At 30.6% G+C, this 15,576-nt stretch overlaps 1 pseudogene; it reads left to right on the top strand.

The window, feature by feature from the left end:
- Positions 1-772: 772 nt before the first annotated feature.
- Positions 773-15,135, top strand: LOC132039303 (protein NRT1/ PTR FAMILY 1.2-like; annotated as a pseudogene).
- Positions 15,136-15,576: the final 441 nt, after the last annotated feature.

The raw sequence follows: 15,576 nt of genomic DNA, 5'->3' as shown, positions 1-15,576 counted from the left end.
TTTTTGTCGCTACATGCTCCTTAAGAAATATTAATTAGCAGAGTATTTGATTAACTTTTTCCTTATTTATATCTAAATTATAATTTCTCTCCATTAAATATTTATTCTATCTATATATCATTTTCAAGTAATGACATAATTCTACTAAAAATAAAATGAGAAAAAAATTAATTGGGTCTTGAATTTCTAAAACATAAATAACTTGAGAAAATTATTTTTAATATCACGATAAATATTTTGCGACGAGATTGAGAATGAGAAATTTGAAGCAAAACTTAACTTTGAAGTTACCAAACCTTGACAGAGCCACAGAGGCATATGGTGCGCACACGTAGCAGGTCATGGAAAATGCGAAACTCAACGAAGTAGGACCCAATCCAAATCGTTTTCCGCCACCGCCCCACAATTTTGGTCTTTCTTTGTGTGTGGTTGACATTAGTTATTAATTCCTATTCCGTAACAAATATCACCTTACCAAAAATTTTGAGCATAAGTGTATCATAAAAAATAAAAACATAAATTGCCTACTTTTTTCAATTCTATCATTAACAAAAAAGTAACAACAAGCTAAATAACATTAATGATTAAAAAAATTACATAATAATATGGTATTGTTGATTTCTCAATATCAAAAGATTTACTACTTATGAATATTCTAATCAAGAGAAAAAAATAATTTATTTTTATTATATAAAAATAATTTAATAAATTTTATATTACATTGTTAATTTTTTAATATGTATATTTTTGACTAAAGTGTCAGTATTAAATTAGCACGGGCTTTGTTGATGTCGCAGAGTTAACTGTCCTTACTCTCTTAGTGGAGTGTGTGTGTGTCTGCTGCTACAAAGTTGAAAGAGAGAGGGAGTTTTATTTTTCTAGAGTGATCATACACATGGAAAATTCGTCAAGTGAAAAAGGGGAAATGATCGAACAACCTTTGTTAGATACTTCTGAAATTCAAAAGGGTGGATTTAGAACTTTGCCTTTTATACTTGGTATTGCATATCCTCCTATTTTTGATTTTTTTCTTTTTTTTTTTCTTGTTGAATAACTTCATTTATGTGTTGATGTATTGATAAAGTTTCAATTTTTGTAATTTTTATGTAGTTACATGGGTTAAGTGAAACAGTTGGAGAGTCCTCTTCTCCGCTTAATTATTTATGTATCTTTGTCACAATTTATGTGATAATTTTTCGCTTTTCGCGATTCAAACTGCGTGAATTTTCACAAATAATTTTTCACCAAGTTTGATATTAGAAAAGTTGCAACTTATAGGAGTAGTATTTTTAATGTAGTTTTCAAATATACTCCCTCCGTTTCAATTTATATGAACCCATCTGATTAGGTACGATATTTAAGAAAGAGTGAAGACTTTTGAAACTTATGGTTCAAAAGAAGTCTTGAATGTTTGTAAAAAGCCGTAAATCATTTCATAAAGTGAATTTGCTTTCCAAATTAGTGAAAGAGGCCATTCATTTTGATACGAACTAAAAAGGAAATAAAGTTCACATAAATCGAAATGTGTAAGAGATAAATTTTAATCATAAAATATTGAGTTAATCTAATCCAAGCTCTAAAGTTTAGTCAAATCGGATTAATTCGAAACGCGGGACTAGGGAGTATTTATTTTTTTTGGTTAAGAAATGCGGCTTTGATTTTTGGTATTGCGTACCCTCCTATTTGTTTTCCTTTAGATTTTTGTCTAACAGTGTTAATTTCTGATAAACACCTGTATTTGCTCTTTTCTGAGGTTCATTTTTTGTAATTTAAACCTAGTTGCTGATTCTTCAGTCATGGGTTCAGTGAAACAGTTGGAGAATACATCATAATTGAATGTATAAATTATAAAATTTTAAGCTCTAAGTCACACATTTTAAATCTACTTGAAAGTTAAATTCTTTCAAGAATGATGGAAGAAATTTATAATTGTAGCTGGTTTCATAGGTTCTGTTTTAAAAGAATTCGGAATCAAAGATTTGTCTCTTTGCTTGCTCTAAAAAATAGGATTCATACTCTTTATTCACATTGTTTTCCTTTTTGAAAATTATTTATAAATAAAAATAGAAAACAATGGCTTTTTTTATATTACAAAGATGTATCCCTATGTAATATTCCGTCGTAAATATAGTATATTAAAGTATCAAATTTAATATTTGGTCAAAATCTTTAAACTTATTATTGGTAATCATAGATATTTTATTTTTATAGAGATGGTTAATTATTATATTACCAAAAAAAAAGATAGTTGTTATATGAGGGGTAATTTTACAAAGAGCGTACTGTTATAAAGTTGATTGTTGTTGTTATAGATAAAATGTTGTTATAGAGAAATAAAATATAACATAAAAATCGGCCCAAATAACTTAATGCGCTGCAGAAAGATGTCATATACGCAGACATATTTATGTAAAGGTTTGACTGTATTGTACTATTTATTTGATCTCCAAAATAGTTAAAGATTCACTCGGTATAAGCGAATCTACCATGATTAAGCCATAAATTAAGGTGAAAATAAATATTAATTAATAATAATTCAGTGACAATAGAGGAATGTGAAGATATATGTCATATTTATTTGATCTGAGTGAATACCGAGTATGGATAATTTTGACTACAAAATTTTAGTATGTCAATCCATTACTTCATTTTCATTACTCCCTTTCATGTTTTGTAACATGGAATAACCAATAGTCTCTCTCATGTTAGTGCATTCCGCTTCTCGAAAGTTCATTTAATTCATTTTTAAAATTAAATTAATTTAATATTTTAATAGATGTTCAAAAATTATTACAATTATTCTCATATTAATACTGGAAAAAATCTCAGAAATGAATCATGACAATTATTATAGAATGGACGAAGTATTAGTAACAATAACTATTTATAATACTAATATAATTTCAGAATAAGAAATCTGAAGGAAAGCTTCTTCTATTCCTCCGTCTCAAATTATCATAGTTACTAAAAATAGTTTAGAAGTTCAAGACACAATTGATTATTTTCCCCCAATTTATCCTTAATAGAATTATCGCATATACGAAGATGATACATAAATAGAGTAAGATGCAAAGCTTAAAGATGAGTCGATTCCAAATTGACTGAAAAATCTGGAGTAGGAGGCTTGATGGCAGGTGATAAAGTAAGGATAAAATTAGTCAAATACTTCTTTTAATTAATATTTTGGCATGTAAAATAAAAAAAAATTGATATAAAAGGAGTATTATTTACGACTACATAAATATCTATAGTTTATTTTAGATCACAATTTTTTTTTATTTTGAGAATAAGAAATCCCAAGCAAAACTTCAACTTTGAAGTAACCAAACTTGACAGTGACCGAGAGGCATATGGTAAGGACACGTAGCAAGTCATCGAAAATGGGAACTTTAAAGTGGGGCCCAAAGCAAATCCTTTTCTGCCAGCCCCCCACAATACGTAGTCGACATTAGTTGTATTAAATTCGCACACGCTTTGTTGGTGTCGCAGAGTTAACTGTCCTTACTCTCTTAGTGGAGTGTGTGTGTGTGTGTCTGCTGCTACAAAGTTGAAAGAGAGAGGGAGTTTTTATTTTTCTAGAGTGATACGTACACATGGAAAATTCGTCAAGTGAAAAAGGGGAAATGATCGAACAACCTTTGTTAGATGCTTCCGAAATTCAAAAGGGTGGCTTCAGAACCTTGCCTTTTATACTTGGTATATTCATTTTTCTTTTGATTTTTTTTATAAATTAACAAAATAAATATAAATAAAAAAAACACATTAAAATTATAAAAAAAAATAATAGGAAAATGCATATATCTATTATTAACATGTGCACAAATCATTAAAAAAAAAATTGAAAATGTGAATGATGTAAAGATGCTTTACATCAATAACATGACTCTGATAAACATAAACATAATAATTAGTGTTGTAAAACTGATACGCTATCCTAATAATTTAAGGATAAAAATGACAATAATATAAAGTTATTGTTTAAAACCTAAAACTAGATAACAAATTAATACTCATTATACTACAAATAGCCAGAATAGAGTCTTCAAAACATTATCTAAACTAGAGCGATACCAATAGAAATTTTAAAACTAAAATTACCTTGAAAAAGATAAATTAAAGAATGCTAAAAAATATTTAAAGAAAATAAAGCATAAAGAAGGAAAATGCAACCATAAAAGCATAAAAACTCTTTGTTTTGTTGTTTGCACATTGCATACAAAGGTCTAAAGTGTATATGTTACTCCATAAACATCAAAGAGGTAAGATTATGATATTAAGATAAACAATTAGAAAAAACTTTTGACTTTTTGAGAATTTACAATGAGTTAACTTTTGGATATTTAACTTTTTTTAAAAAAATTATGAAGCAATTTGGCTCAAATTTGAAAAAGTTTTCGAAGCTTACGCCCTAAATGAATGTCTAGAATGTTTGGGCTTACGTCTAGGTGAATGCCCGGAAGGTTGGGGCTTGCGCCCCACAATACTTACGCTCCGTCAGTACGCCTCCTGCATTTTGGGTACGCCTCGTCCTGGGGCTAGCTCAGAAAACACCTTTTAAAAGCATTGTTTTTTTTGCTACAAAAGAGAATATTATTTTAATGAAAAAGACTTTCTTATTGGTGGAGTTTTGACCTCAAGAATTAGTGTGAAGTTGTTCGAGTCATGCATATTGTCGGATTATTATATTCTAGAAGGGACAAGTCAAAGTGTCGTGTCAATCTATACAAGAGCTTGTTAGTATGTAATTTTTTGTGGAGCGTAGCTGACGCTAATGATTTATCAAATGAAGTTGTTGTCACTAAACTCTGTGTAGGGAAGATAGTTTTAGCTTGGTACTATAATCTTATATCGGAGTACAAAAAAAAGAAAGGTATTGTACAATTCTTTTTGGTACATATATATATATATATATATATATTATATATATATATAGAATTAACTGAGAGTTAGAAGCTTGGATGATCACTCGATTTTGCGTAGTTGACCATCATAGTCACTCAATTTTATTTTATCTTCCAAAAGTCACTCAATTTTGAGTTAGAAGCTTGGATGGTCACTCAACTTTGGGTAATTGACCACCATAATCACTCAACTTTGATTTGTCTTCCAAAAGTCACTCAACTTTGAGTTAAAGCTTGGATAATCACTCAGACCACCATAACACTCAATTATTTAATTTAATAGAATTTTATATTCTTAGAATAAATTCTTTTGTTATTTATGCCTTATAATATTACTTGAGACATCTCGTATAAGTATATATTTATATGTATTAGTGATGAATAATATTTTAAAATTTAGTATTATATAATTAATTAGTTTGATTACATAGTATAGTTTTTTGAATATTGTGTTTAAGTTGCTTTTTCAATCTAAATTTTTATATTTTTATATGTTCATTATTTTTATGTGCTAATGATGAATAATATTCTAGAATTAGTATTATATGCACTAACTATGATGAATTGGATCCTAAATTACATTTTAATTTTAAATTTTTAAATATTTTTTTCTAAATATTTATAGCTGCCGCGTCATTAAATAGGTACCGGAAATTCTGTTTAGGACTAAAATGACCATTGAAGCTAATAAGATGTTATGGTGGTCAATTACGCAAAGTTAAGTAACCATCCAAGCTTCTAACTCATTAAACAAGAAATGCTTGCAATAAATTGCTACAGCAAGATGTATTGTACTCCCTCTATCTCAATTTATATGATATAGTTTGACTAGAGACAGAGTTTAATAAAGAAAGAAAGATTTTTTAAACTTGTGATCTAAAGCAGTCATAAAATTTGTGTGGTTCTAAATCATTTCATGAAGGATTAAAGGGGAAGTTTTAAGTTTTTTTTTTTTTTTTTAAATATAGAAATGTGTCATTCTTTTTTAATAGACTAAAAAAAAGATATATCACAAAGATTGAGACTGAGAGGGTACTATTTGTTCGGACATGATCATTTCACCAATACATGAAAGTGAAATCATACTAATCTATCATGAATAAGCCATAAATTGAGGTGAGATGAAATGTTAATTAGTTATAATTCAGTGATAATAGAGGTGTGTGAAAATATGTGTTTTATTTATTTATATTATGTCTCTACAAATATCACGTGCGGATAAATTTGACGCTAAATACTATATCAATCTATTACTACTTCATTGTCGTTACTCCCTTTCATGTTTTGTAATATCGAATAACTAATACACCATCTCATATTACACCATCTCATATTAGTTACATGTTTCGCTTTTCGAAAGTCAAATTTAATTAATTTTTAGAGCGAGTAGGTTAGTTAATATTTTAAAATATAATTTGGATATTCAGAAAATAGACAAAGAAACTATGCAATTCTTTTCAAATCAATATGGTGAAAAAATATATTTTAAATATTGGTTAAAGTTTTTCTCGAAAAATGAAAACATGACAAGTATTACGGGACGGACAACGTAGCAATAACGATAACTACTTATAATAATATAATCTATCCATCTCAATTCTTATGACACTCTTTTTTTAAATCTATGCCTGACAAACGATACCTTTCTATATTTTGAGATAATTTGCTTTTAACCTTTCCATTTTAATATTAATGAGATTACTTATAACTACACAAATACTCCCCCTGTCTTAAATTTTTGTTGCTACATGCTCCTTAAGAAATATTAATTAGCAGAGTATTTGATTAATTTTTTCCTTATTTATATCTAAGTTATAATTTCTCTCCATTAAATGTTTATTCTATCTATATGTCATTTTCGTTAATGACATAATTCTACTACAAATAAAATGAGAAAAAAATTAATTAGGTCTTGAATTTCTAAAACACAGATAACTTGAGAAAACTATTTTTAATATCCCGATAAATATTTTGAGACGAGATTGAGAATAAGAAATTTGAAGCAAAACTTAACTTTGAAGTTACCAAACCTTGACAGAGCCGCAGAGGCATACGGTGCGGACACGTAGCAGGTCATGGAAAATGCGAAACTCAACGAAGTAGGACCCAATCCAAATCGTTTTCCGCCACCGCCCCACAATTTTGGTCTTTCTTTGTTTGTGGTTGACATTAGTTATTAATTCCTCCGTCCCGTAACAAATATCACCTTAGTCAAAAATTTTGAGCATAAGTGTATCATAAAAAATAAAAACATAAATTGTCTAGTTTTTTCAATTCTATCATTAACAAAAAGTGACAACAAGCTAAATAACATTAATGATTAAAAAAATTACATAATAATATGGTATTGTTGATTTCTCAATATCAAAAGATTTACTACTTATGAATATTCTAATCAAGAGAAAAAATATTTATTTTTATTATATAAATGTAATTTGATAAATTTTATATTACATTATTGATTTTTTAATATGTATATTTTTGACTAAAGTGTCAGTATTAAATTAGCACGGGCTTTGTTGATGTCGCAGAGTTAACTGTCCTTAGTGGAGTTTGTGTGTGTCTGCTGCTACAAAGTTGAAACAGGGAGTTTTATTTTTCTAGAGCGATACGTACACATGGAAAATTCGTCAAGTGTAAAAAGGGGAAATGATCGAACAACCTTTGTTAGATACTTCTGAAATTCAAAAGGGTGGATTTAGAACTTTGCCTTTTATACTTGGTATAGCATATCCTCCTATTTTTGATTTTTTTTTCTTTTTTTTTTTCTTGTTGAATAACTTCATTTATGTGTTGATGTATTGATAAAGTTTCAATTTTTGTAATTTTTATGTAGTTACATGGGTTAAGTGAAACAGTTGGAGAGTCCTCTTCTCCGCTTAATTATTTATGTATCTTTGTCACAATTTATGTGATAATTTTTCGCTTTTCGCGATTCAAACTGCGTGAATTTTCACAAATAATTTTTCACCAAGTTTGATATTAGAAAAGTTGCAACTTATAGGAGTAGTATTTTTAATGTAGTTTTCAAATATACTCCCTCCGTTTCAATTTATACGATTGTACGATATTTAAGAAAAGTGAAATAAATATGGTTCAAAAGTCATGTTTGTGTTTAAATAATGAATTTGTTTCCAAATTGTGAAAGAGGCCATTCATTTTTGATTTAACTAAAAAAAATGCATAATCATAAATGAAACAGAGAGAGATAAATTTTAATCATAAAATATTGAGTTAATCTAAAAAATTTAGATTTTCAAAAACTCAAACGCGGGACGGGGGAGTATTTATTTTTTTGGTTAAGAAATGCGGCTTTGATTTTTGGTATTGCGTACCCTCCTATTTGTTTTCCTTTAGATTTTTGTCTAACAGTGTTAATTTCCTGATAAACACCTGTATTTGCTCTTTTCTGAGGTTCATTTTTTGTAATTTAAACCTAGTTGCTGATTCTTCAGTCATGGGTTCAGTGAAACAGTTGGAGAATACATCATAATTGAATGTATAAATTATAAAATTTTAAGCTCTAAGTCACACATTTTAAATCTACTTGAAAATTAAATTCATTCAAGAATGATGGAAGAAATTTATAATTGTAGCTGGTTTCGTAGGTTCGTTTTCAAAGGATTAGGAATCAAAGATTTGTCTCTTTGCTTGCTCTAAAGAATAGGATTCATACTCCTTATTCACATTGTTTTCCTTTTTGAAAATTATTTGTATATAAAAATAGAAAACAATGAATTTTTTAGACTACAAAGATGTATTCATATGTAATATTCTGTCATAAATATAGTATATCAAAATATGAAACTTAATATTTGGTCAAAGTCTCTACACTTATTATTGGTAATCATAGATATTTTATTTTTATAGCGATGGATAATTATTATATTACCAAAAAAAGAAGATAGTTGTTATATGAGGGGCAATTTTACAAAGAGCGTACTATTATAAAGTAGGTCGTTGCAATTATAGGTAAAATGTTGTTATAGAAAAATAAAATATAACATAAAAAATCGGTTTCGAAAAAACTTAGCTGCTACAGAAAGATACTGTTATATGCGAATGCTGTTATAGAGAGGTCTGACTGTATTGTAATATTTATTCGGTCCCCAAAATAGTTAAAGATTCACTCCGTATAAGCGAATCTACCATGATTAAGCCATAAATTAAGGTGAAAATAAACATTAATTAATTATAATTCAGTGATAATAGAGGTATGTAAATATATGTCATATGTATTTGGTCTGTGTGAATACCGAGTATGGATAATTTTAACAACAAAATTTTAGTATGTCGATACGTTACTTCATTTTCATTACTCCCTTTCATGTTTTGTAACCTGGAATAACCAATAGTCCCTCTCATGTTAGTTGCATTCCGCTTCTCGAGGGTCCATTTAATTAATTTTTAAAATTAAATTAAATTAGATTAATTTAATATTTTAATAGACATTCAAAAACTATTGCAATTATTCTCATATTAATACTGAAAAATATATATCTTAAAATATTAATCAAAATTAAGATAGTTTGACTCTCGGAAATGAATGAGGACAAGTATTATAGAATGGACGAAGTATTAGTAACAATAACTATTTATAATACTAATATAATTTCAGAATAAGAAATCTGAAGGAAAGCTTCTTCTATTCCCTCAGTCTCAAATTATAATAGTTACTAAAAATAGTTTAGAAGTTCAATACACAATTGATTATTTTGTCCCATTTTATCTTTAGTAAAATTTTCGCATATATCGAAGATGATACATAAATAAATCCAAAGATGCAAAGCTTAAAGATATTATTCCAAATTGTGAAAAAATTTAAAGTAGGAGGCTTGATTCCAAAGGTGATAAAGTAAGGATAAAATTAGTCAAATACTTCTTTTAATTAATATTTTGAGGGAAAATTAAAAAAAAACTTGATATAAATATATATAGTATATTTTAGACTACATAAATATCTATAGTTTATTTTAAATAGCAAATTTTAATTATTTTTATTTTGTGAGAATAAGAAATCCCAAGCAAGACATCAACTTTGAAGTAACCAAACTTGATAGTGACAAAGAGGCATACGGTATGGACGGTCGTAGCATGTCATGGAAAATGGGAACTATAAGGTGGGTCCAAACCGAATCCTTTTCTGCCAGCTCCCCTCTAATTTTGGTCTTTGTTTGAATGTAGTCGACATTAGTTGTATTAAATTCGTCGCAGAGTTAACTGTCCTTACTCTCTTAGTGGAGTGTGTGTGTGTGTGTCTGCTGCTACAAAGTTGAAAGAGAGAGTTTTATTTTTCTAGAGTGATCGTACACATGGAAACTTCTGAAATGATCGAACAACCTTTGTTAGATGCTTCTGAAATTCAAAAGGGTGGCTTCAGAACTTTGCCTTTTATACTTGGTATATTCATTTTTCTTTTGATTTTTTTTTCTGAGTTTCGTACGTTTTTTCATGTTAAATAACTTGTAGGAACAAGTATTTATGTGTTGATTTCTTGATAAACACCTCTAATTGCTCTTCACCGAGGTTCAATTTGAAATTTTGTTCCTAATTGTTGATTCATCAGTCATGGGTTCAATGAAACAGTTGGAGCATCCTCTTCTTTGCTTAATCTTTAACCTTTTTTTTTTTTTTTTTTTTAAGTTAGGAAATGCGGCTTTGATTTTTCCATTTTGGACATGATATGAGATTAAATACGTTTGGACATCAAATAATTTTTAAGTTCCAATTTTTTTATAAACATAAATATCCACAAGTTGTGAAAACCATTAAAATTTTCATTTGTTATACAATCTTATCAAATAGGCAAAATAAAATAATAAAATTAATACGCTACTAGAAGGCCTTTCTAAAAAATATAACATCAATTGATCAAACTTCAGTTCAATAAAAAGGAAAATTTAACATTAGTAGTAATATAACTACTCTTTAATATAATCCTCCCACATGATAAACATGATTGATAAATATATCTTATCAACTTGTAGATTAATATTTAATACAAATGATTGGTAAATATATATCTACCAACTTATGGGTTTTTTAAAACAAACTATAAACGTATGGGTCAAATTTTACATTTATATTTTTTGAAATCATGATTTCAAATCCCAAATCATGCCTTTTTGGATGATTTGGGATTTTATCTCATGAGATGAAATCAGAGATGAAATCGCATGTCCAAACGCTGATTTCATCTCGAGCGATTAAATCGCATGTCCAAACGCCTACTTGGTATGGGGTACCCTCGTATTTGTTTTCCTTTTGATTTTTTGTCGAATAACTTTGAGGAGGAAGTTCTTTTATATGATAATTTCTTCGTAAACACCTGTAATTGCTCTTATGGGGATTCAATTTGATATTTTTTACCTAGTTGTTGATTCGTCAGTCATGAGTTTAACGTGAAATCAAAGGAAGTGGGTGAATATGATATTTGTTTGTCCATGGAATTCCAATGAAACAATTGGGAAGTCCTTAATTCTCTGTTTAATCTTTTGGATAGGAAATGCGGCTTTGATGAATGCGGCGACGTCTGCTTTAACTCCTAATATGATTCTATATTTGATGAATGAATATCACATGGATATGACTACTGGGTCCAATATTCTCTACATCTGGTCAGCAGTTACCAACATCGCTCCAGTTCTTGGGGCTTTTATGGCGGATTCTTTTGTGGGTCGGTTCCGGATGATAGGATTGGGATCCATTGTTACCTTTGTGGTAAATTCATTAACTGAGTTGGTTTCTTTCGTTAGTTACCTTATGTTTTAAGGAACAAAAGTGACAACGTAGTGTTAGTTGGAGCAAATAATATGAAGTTGAAAGTTTAGATAGTTGTAAGGAAAATGAGAGGGAAGTCATTTTCCACCACGGAAGATGCTTTCCTTATGGTAACCAAACGCTAGAAAATGACTTCCTCATGTAAAACATTTTCCTGGAAATGACATCCATCATATCGAACATACCCATAATTGTTCCTTTTTCATGCTTTCTAATGGCTTCCCATAACTTTTACTAATTGGAGGACCTTGGTTGATTACGAGGAACCTTAATGCACATTTATGGCCCTTTTATATTTTTACTAGTTTTCTTTGTCATTTCTATGGGAACATTTCCTTTTTGGCATTGAGTACCTCGAGTCCTTTCTTCAGATGGTCTTGTTTTACCTAATTTCAATTAGACGAGAGGGACAAGTATTGTCCATATATAACTCGTATCTCCCTTTATTTTGTTTCTTCTAATGAATGCCTTTATTATGCATTTATGTGTAAAACATGAGGAAGGAGGCTCTTCAGATGACATAATTTTAATAAATAGTCTAGTATCAACTCAACAAACTTATCTCAGGTCTTGTGATTTGAAATGTGATATCTTAGTCTAGTTTGTCGTTTGTGTGCATAAGTGAAACAGTCTTGTTAGTGATTTGAAAGCCTAGATTAAGCTAGAGTACTCTGGTGCAGTCCTCAATCTGAAACCGGGATGTATGAAGTGCAACATGTAAGAAATCAGAGGAAGTAACCATTTTAGCCATCCCTTTTAGTTCCAAACCTTAATTATGTTTCCATTAATCTTTTCAAGGAAACTCGTCTCAACCGTGGAGCTCAAGGTGATATACTCCCTTTGTTTCAATTAATGTGTCTTACTTTCTTTTTTCGTATATTTCAAGAAGGAGGTCACTTTCTATATTTAATAACTCTTTAATATCAGGATCCCACATGACATGTTTAAGACCATAATATTTAAAAGACATTTTGGTGCATTACACAAATCTTTAGTTTAAGGTCACAAAATCCAAAAGTCTTCCTTAACTTCTTGACCTCCGTGCCCAATGAAACTAACACAAAATGAAATGGAAGCAGTAATATTTTAGAAAACTTGTACAAAAGGGAAGGGGATGAAACCTTTCCTCCTTTATGCCTAAAAGAGAAAGGGAAAAGCCCCATCGGTTTACAAATAGATGCATGTACATGTAAAGACTTTCTTGTTTGTTTTTAGAAAGATAACAAATTATATGTATTATCATCATAAGGTCTGTGTTGAGACTTGAGAGCCATATTTACAGTATCAAGAGTCTAAAAATAGAAAAACAGCAAAAATTCTGTCCTTGTTCTTCTAACAATGATTCTATCACCCATCTATTGCAAATTTGTAATATGAAGAATTATAATAATCTGTTTGAACTTGGTAAGTTTACCAAATAATCAATGAACATATTCAATGTGCTTTGAAGGGGATGTTTCTGTTTTGGCTGACATCAGTGATTCCGCAAGCAAGGCCCCCACCCTGTGTTGCTTCCAACAACATTTGTAGATCACCAGAGATGTTCCAACTCTTCTTCCTGTGTTTCTCTTTGGGCGTCGTTGCCATTGGAGCAGGTGCAATCAATTCCTCATCTTTAGCATTTGGTTCTGATCAGTTGAAACGGGAAGTAAATCCAGAAAATGCATGCAATGGAGAGCTACTTCAGCTGGTACTATGCTGTGATAGCTTTGTCTATCCTGGTTTCTCTCACGTGTCTTGTTTATATCCAAGTCAACATGGGGTGGGCTTTAGGTTTTGGAGCTCCTGTTTTGCTAATGTTGTTTTCAACTCTTTTAATTTATTTGGGTACTCCATTCTACGTGAAGCTGAATCCTAAATCGAGCTTAATCACTGGCCTTTTTCAAGTGATTGTAGCCTCTTATAGAAATAGACGTCTCAGATTGTCGTCACAGAGTGCAGATGTACTATACCATCAGAAAAAAGGGTCAGCCGTAGTTCTTCCAAGTGAAAAACTAAGGTAACTTCATTCTTACCAATTGTTAGCTTTTCCGCTGGTCATCTTACTTTCTGCGTGTGCTTGAAAGACAACCCATGTAATGGTAAATTGTTGTTTGTTTATTTAGCTTGTATGCTTTTTTGTCCTAAACTAAACTATTATTTGATCTATCATTTTATAGCTATTGTGCTTCTCCTATAGGAAATTGTGAAGTTCATTGTTTTGACCTGCGCCAGCTGATGACAGATATAACTTGATGTACTACAGACTCCAGCTTTTATTGTTTAAGGGACCTCATGTGATGCTGTTCAATATTCATGATGATTTTGGATGCCTTTTCTGATCCTGATATACTTCTTCGTATTGTGTTTTAACTTCAATTTATTGCCTTTAGGTTTCTAAATAAAGCTTGCATTGTACAAGATCCTCAGCTAGATTTGAGCCCAGATGGAGAAGCAACAGATCCTTGGCGTCTTTGCACTGTAGATCAAGTAGAGGAGCTGAAAGCATTACTCAAAGTTGTTCCAATCTGGTTGACGGGAGCTGTAATGTCCATAAATATAAGCCAGAACTCTTTTCCAGTACTTCAAGCGAATACCATGGATCGACATATTGGTTCAAGCTTTGAAATCCCAGCTGCCTCCTTTGGCATCTTTGCTGTCATCTCTGCTATACTTTGGATTGTCCTCTACGATTGTTTGATTCTTCCCGTAGCATCAAAATTGACTGGAAAACCTGCTCATTTCAGCACAAAAGAGAGAATGGGATTTGGTTTATTTCTTTCCTTCCTGTCAGTCTTAGCGACGGCAGTTGTGGAAGTTGTTCGGAGAAGTATAGCAATCAAGGAGGGGTACTCGGATAATCCACAAGGCGTGATCCCTATGTCAGCAATGTGGCTACTTCCCCAGAATTCCCTTGCTGGCTTTGCAGATGCCCTGAATGCCATCGGCCAAAACGAATTCTATATTTCAGAATTTCCTAGAAGCATATCAAGTGTAGCTGCTTCTCTATTAGGAGTTGGTATGGGAGTGGGCAGCTTATTTGCTAGCTTTATAATGAGTACTATGAACGACTTGACCAAAATAGGAGGGCAAGAGAGTTGGGTATCAAGCAATATAAACAAGGGCCATTACGACTACTATTACTTGGTTCTTGCAGGATTTAGTCTGGTTAACATATTGTGTTATATTTTTTGTAGCAGAGCTTATGGCCCCTGCAAAGATGAGGTAGCTGAAGAAGAGAAGCCATGAATGGGTACAAGAACTACTTATGTGTCTTAGCTAAGGTGCCACGGTGGCCAATGCATTATCCATATAGTATCATTTCAATTTGTACAAGAGCTTATTGGTAGTGTGTATACTTCTCATTTCATGGCTGCTGCTAATGTATGTATTAAATGAAGTTGTAGTCGCTAAACTTTGTGGGAAAGTTAGTTTTGGCTTGTAAACATTATATACTTGAAAAAAATATTTGTATGGTTCTTTTTTTGTTATACATATACAGTTGGAAGTCCTCCTGGATGGGACAAAAGGATACAAAGATGTCCTCTTGCATGCAAGAAGATCATTACACCTCAAATTGGTAACTTTAATAGCACATGATGTTTACACAAAATCATATTAATTTATCACAGTCAAGTCATGAATTAAAGTGAGAATGTTTTTTATTAACAATAGTTTAGTGATAATAGTGGTATGTGAAGTCGTGTCATGTATTGGGTCGGTATAAACACCAGCCCGCCACCTGGTGGAGGTAAATTTCCTGTTTTGTCCCGCATAAAGTGAACCATTCTAATTCTATTATTTTGCAAAGAAATAGATATGCTAGGGAACAGATGTCCTCTCGCATTGCATGCAAAAAGATTACACCTCAATTAGATGAAAATTTAATCGCATCTGGCATTTACATCAAATCATA

The sequence above is a fragment of the Lycium ferocissimum genome, chromosome 12 (genome assembly GCF_029784015.1).
Source record: "Lycium ferocissimum isolate CSIRO_LF1 chromosome 12, AGI_CSIRO_Lferr_CH_V1, whole genome shotgun sequence".
In the NCBI taxonomy this organism is placed as follows: domain Eukaryota; kingdom Viridiplantae; phylum Streptophyta; class Magnoliopsida; order Solanales; family Solanaceae; genus Lycium; species Lycium ferocissimum.
Note: the sequence above shows the minus strand (reverse complement) of the source record. Positions and strands in the feature narration are given on the sequence as shown.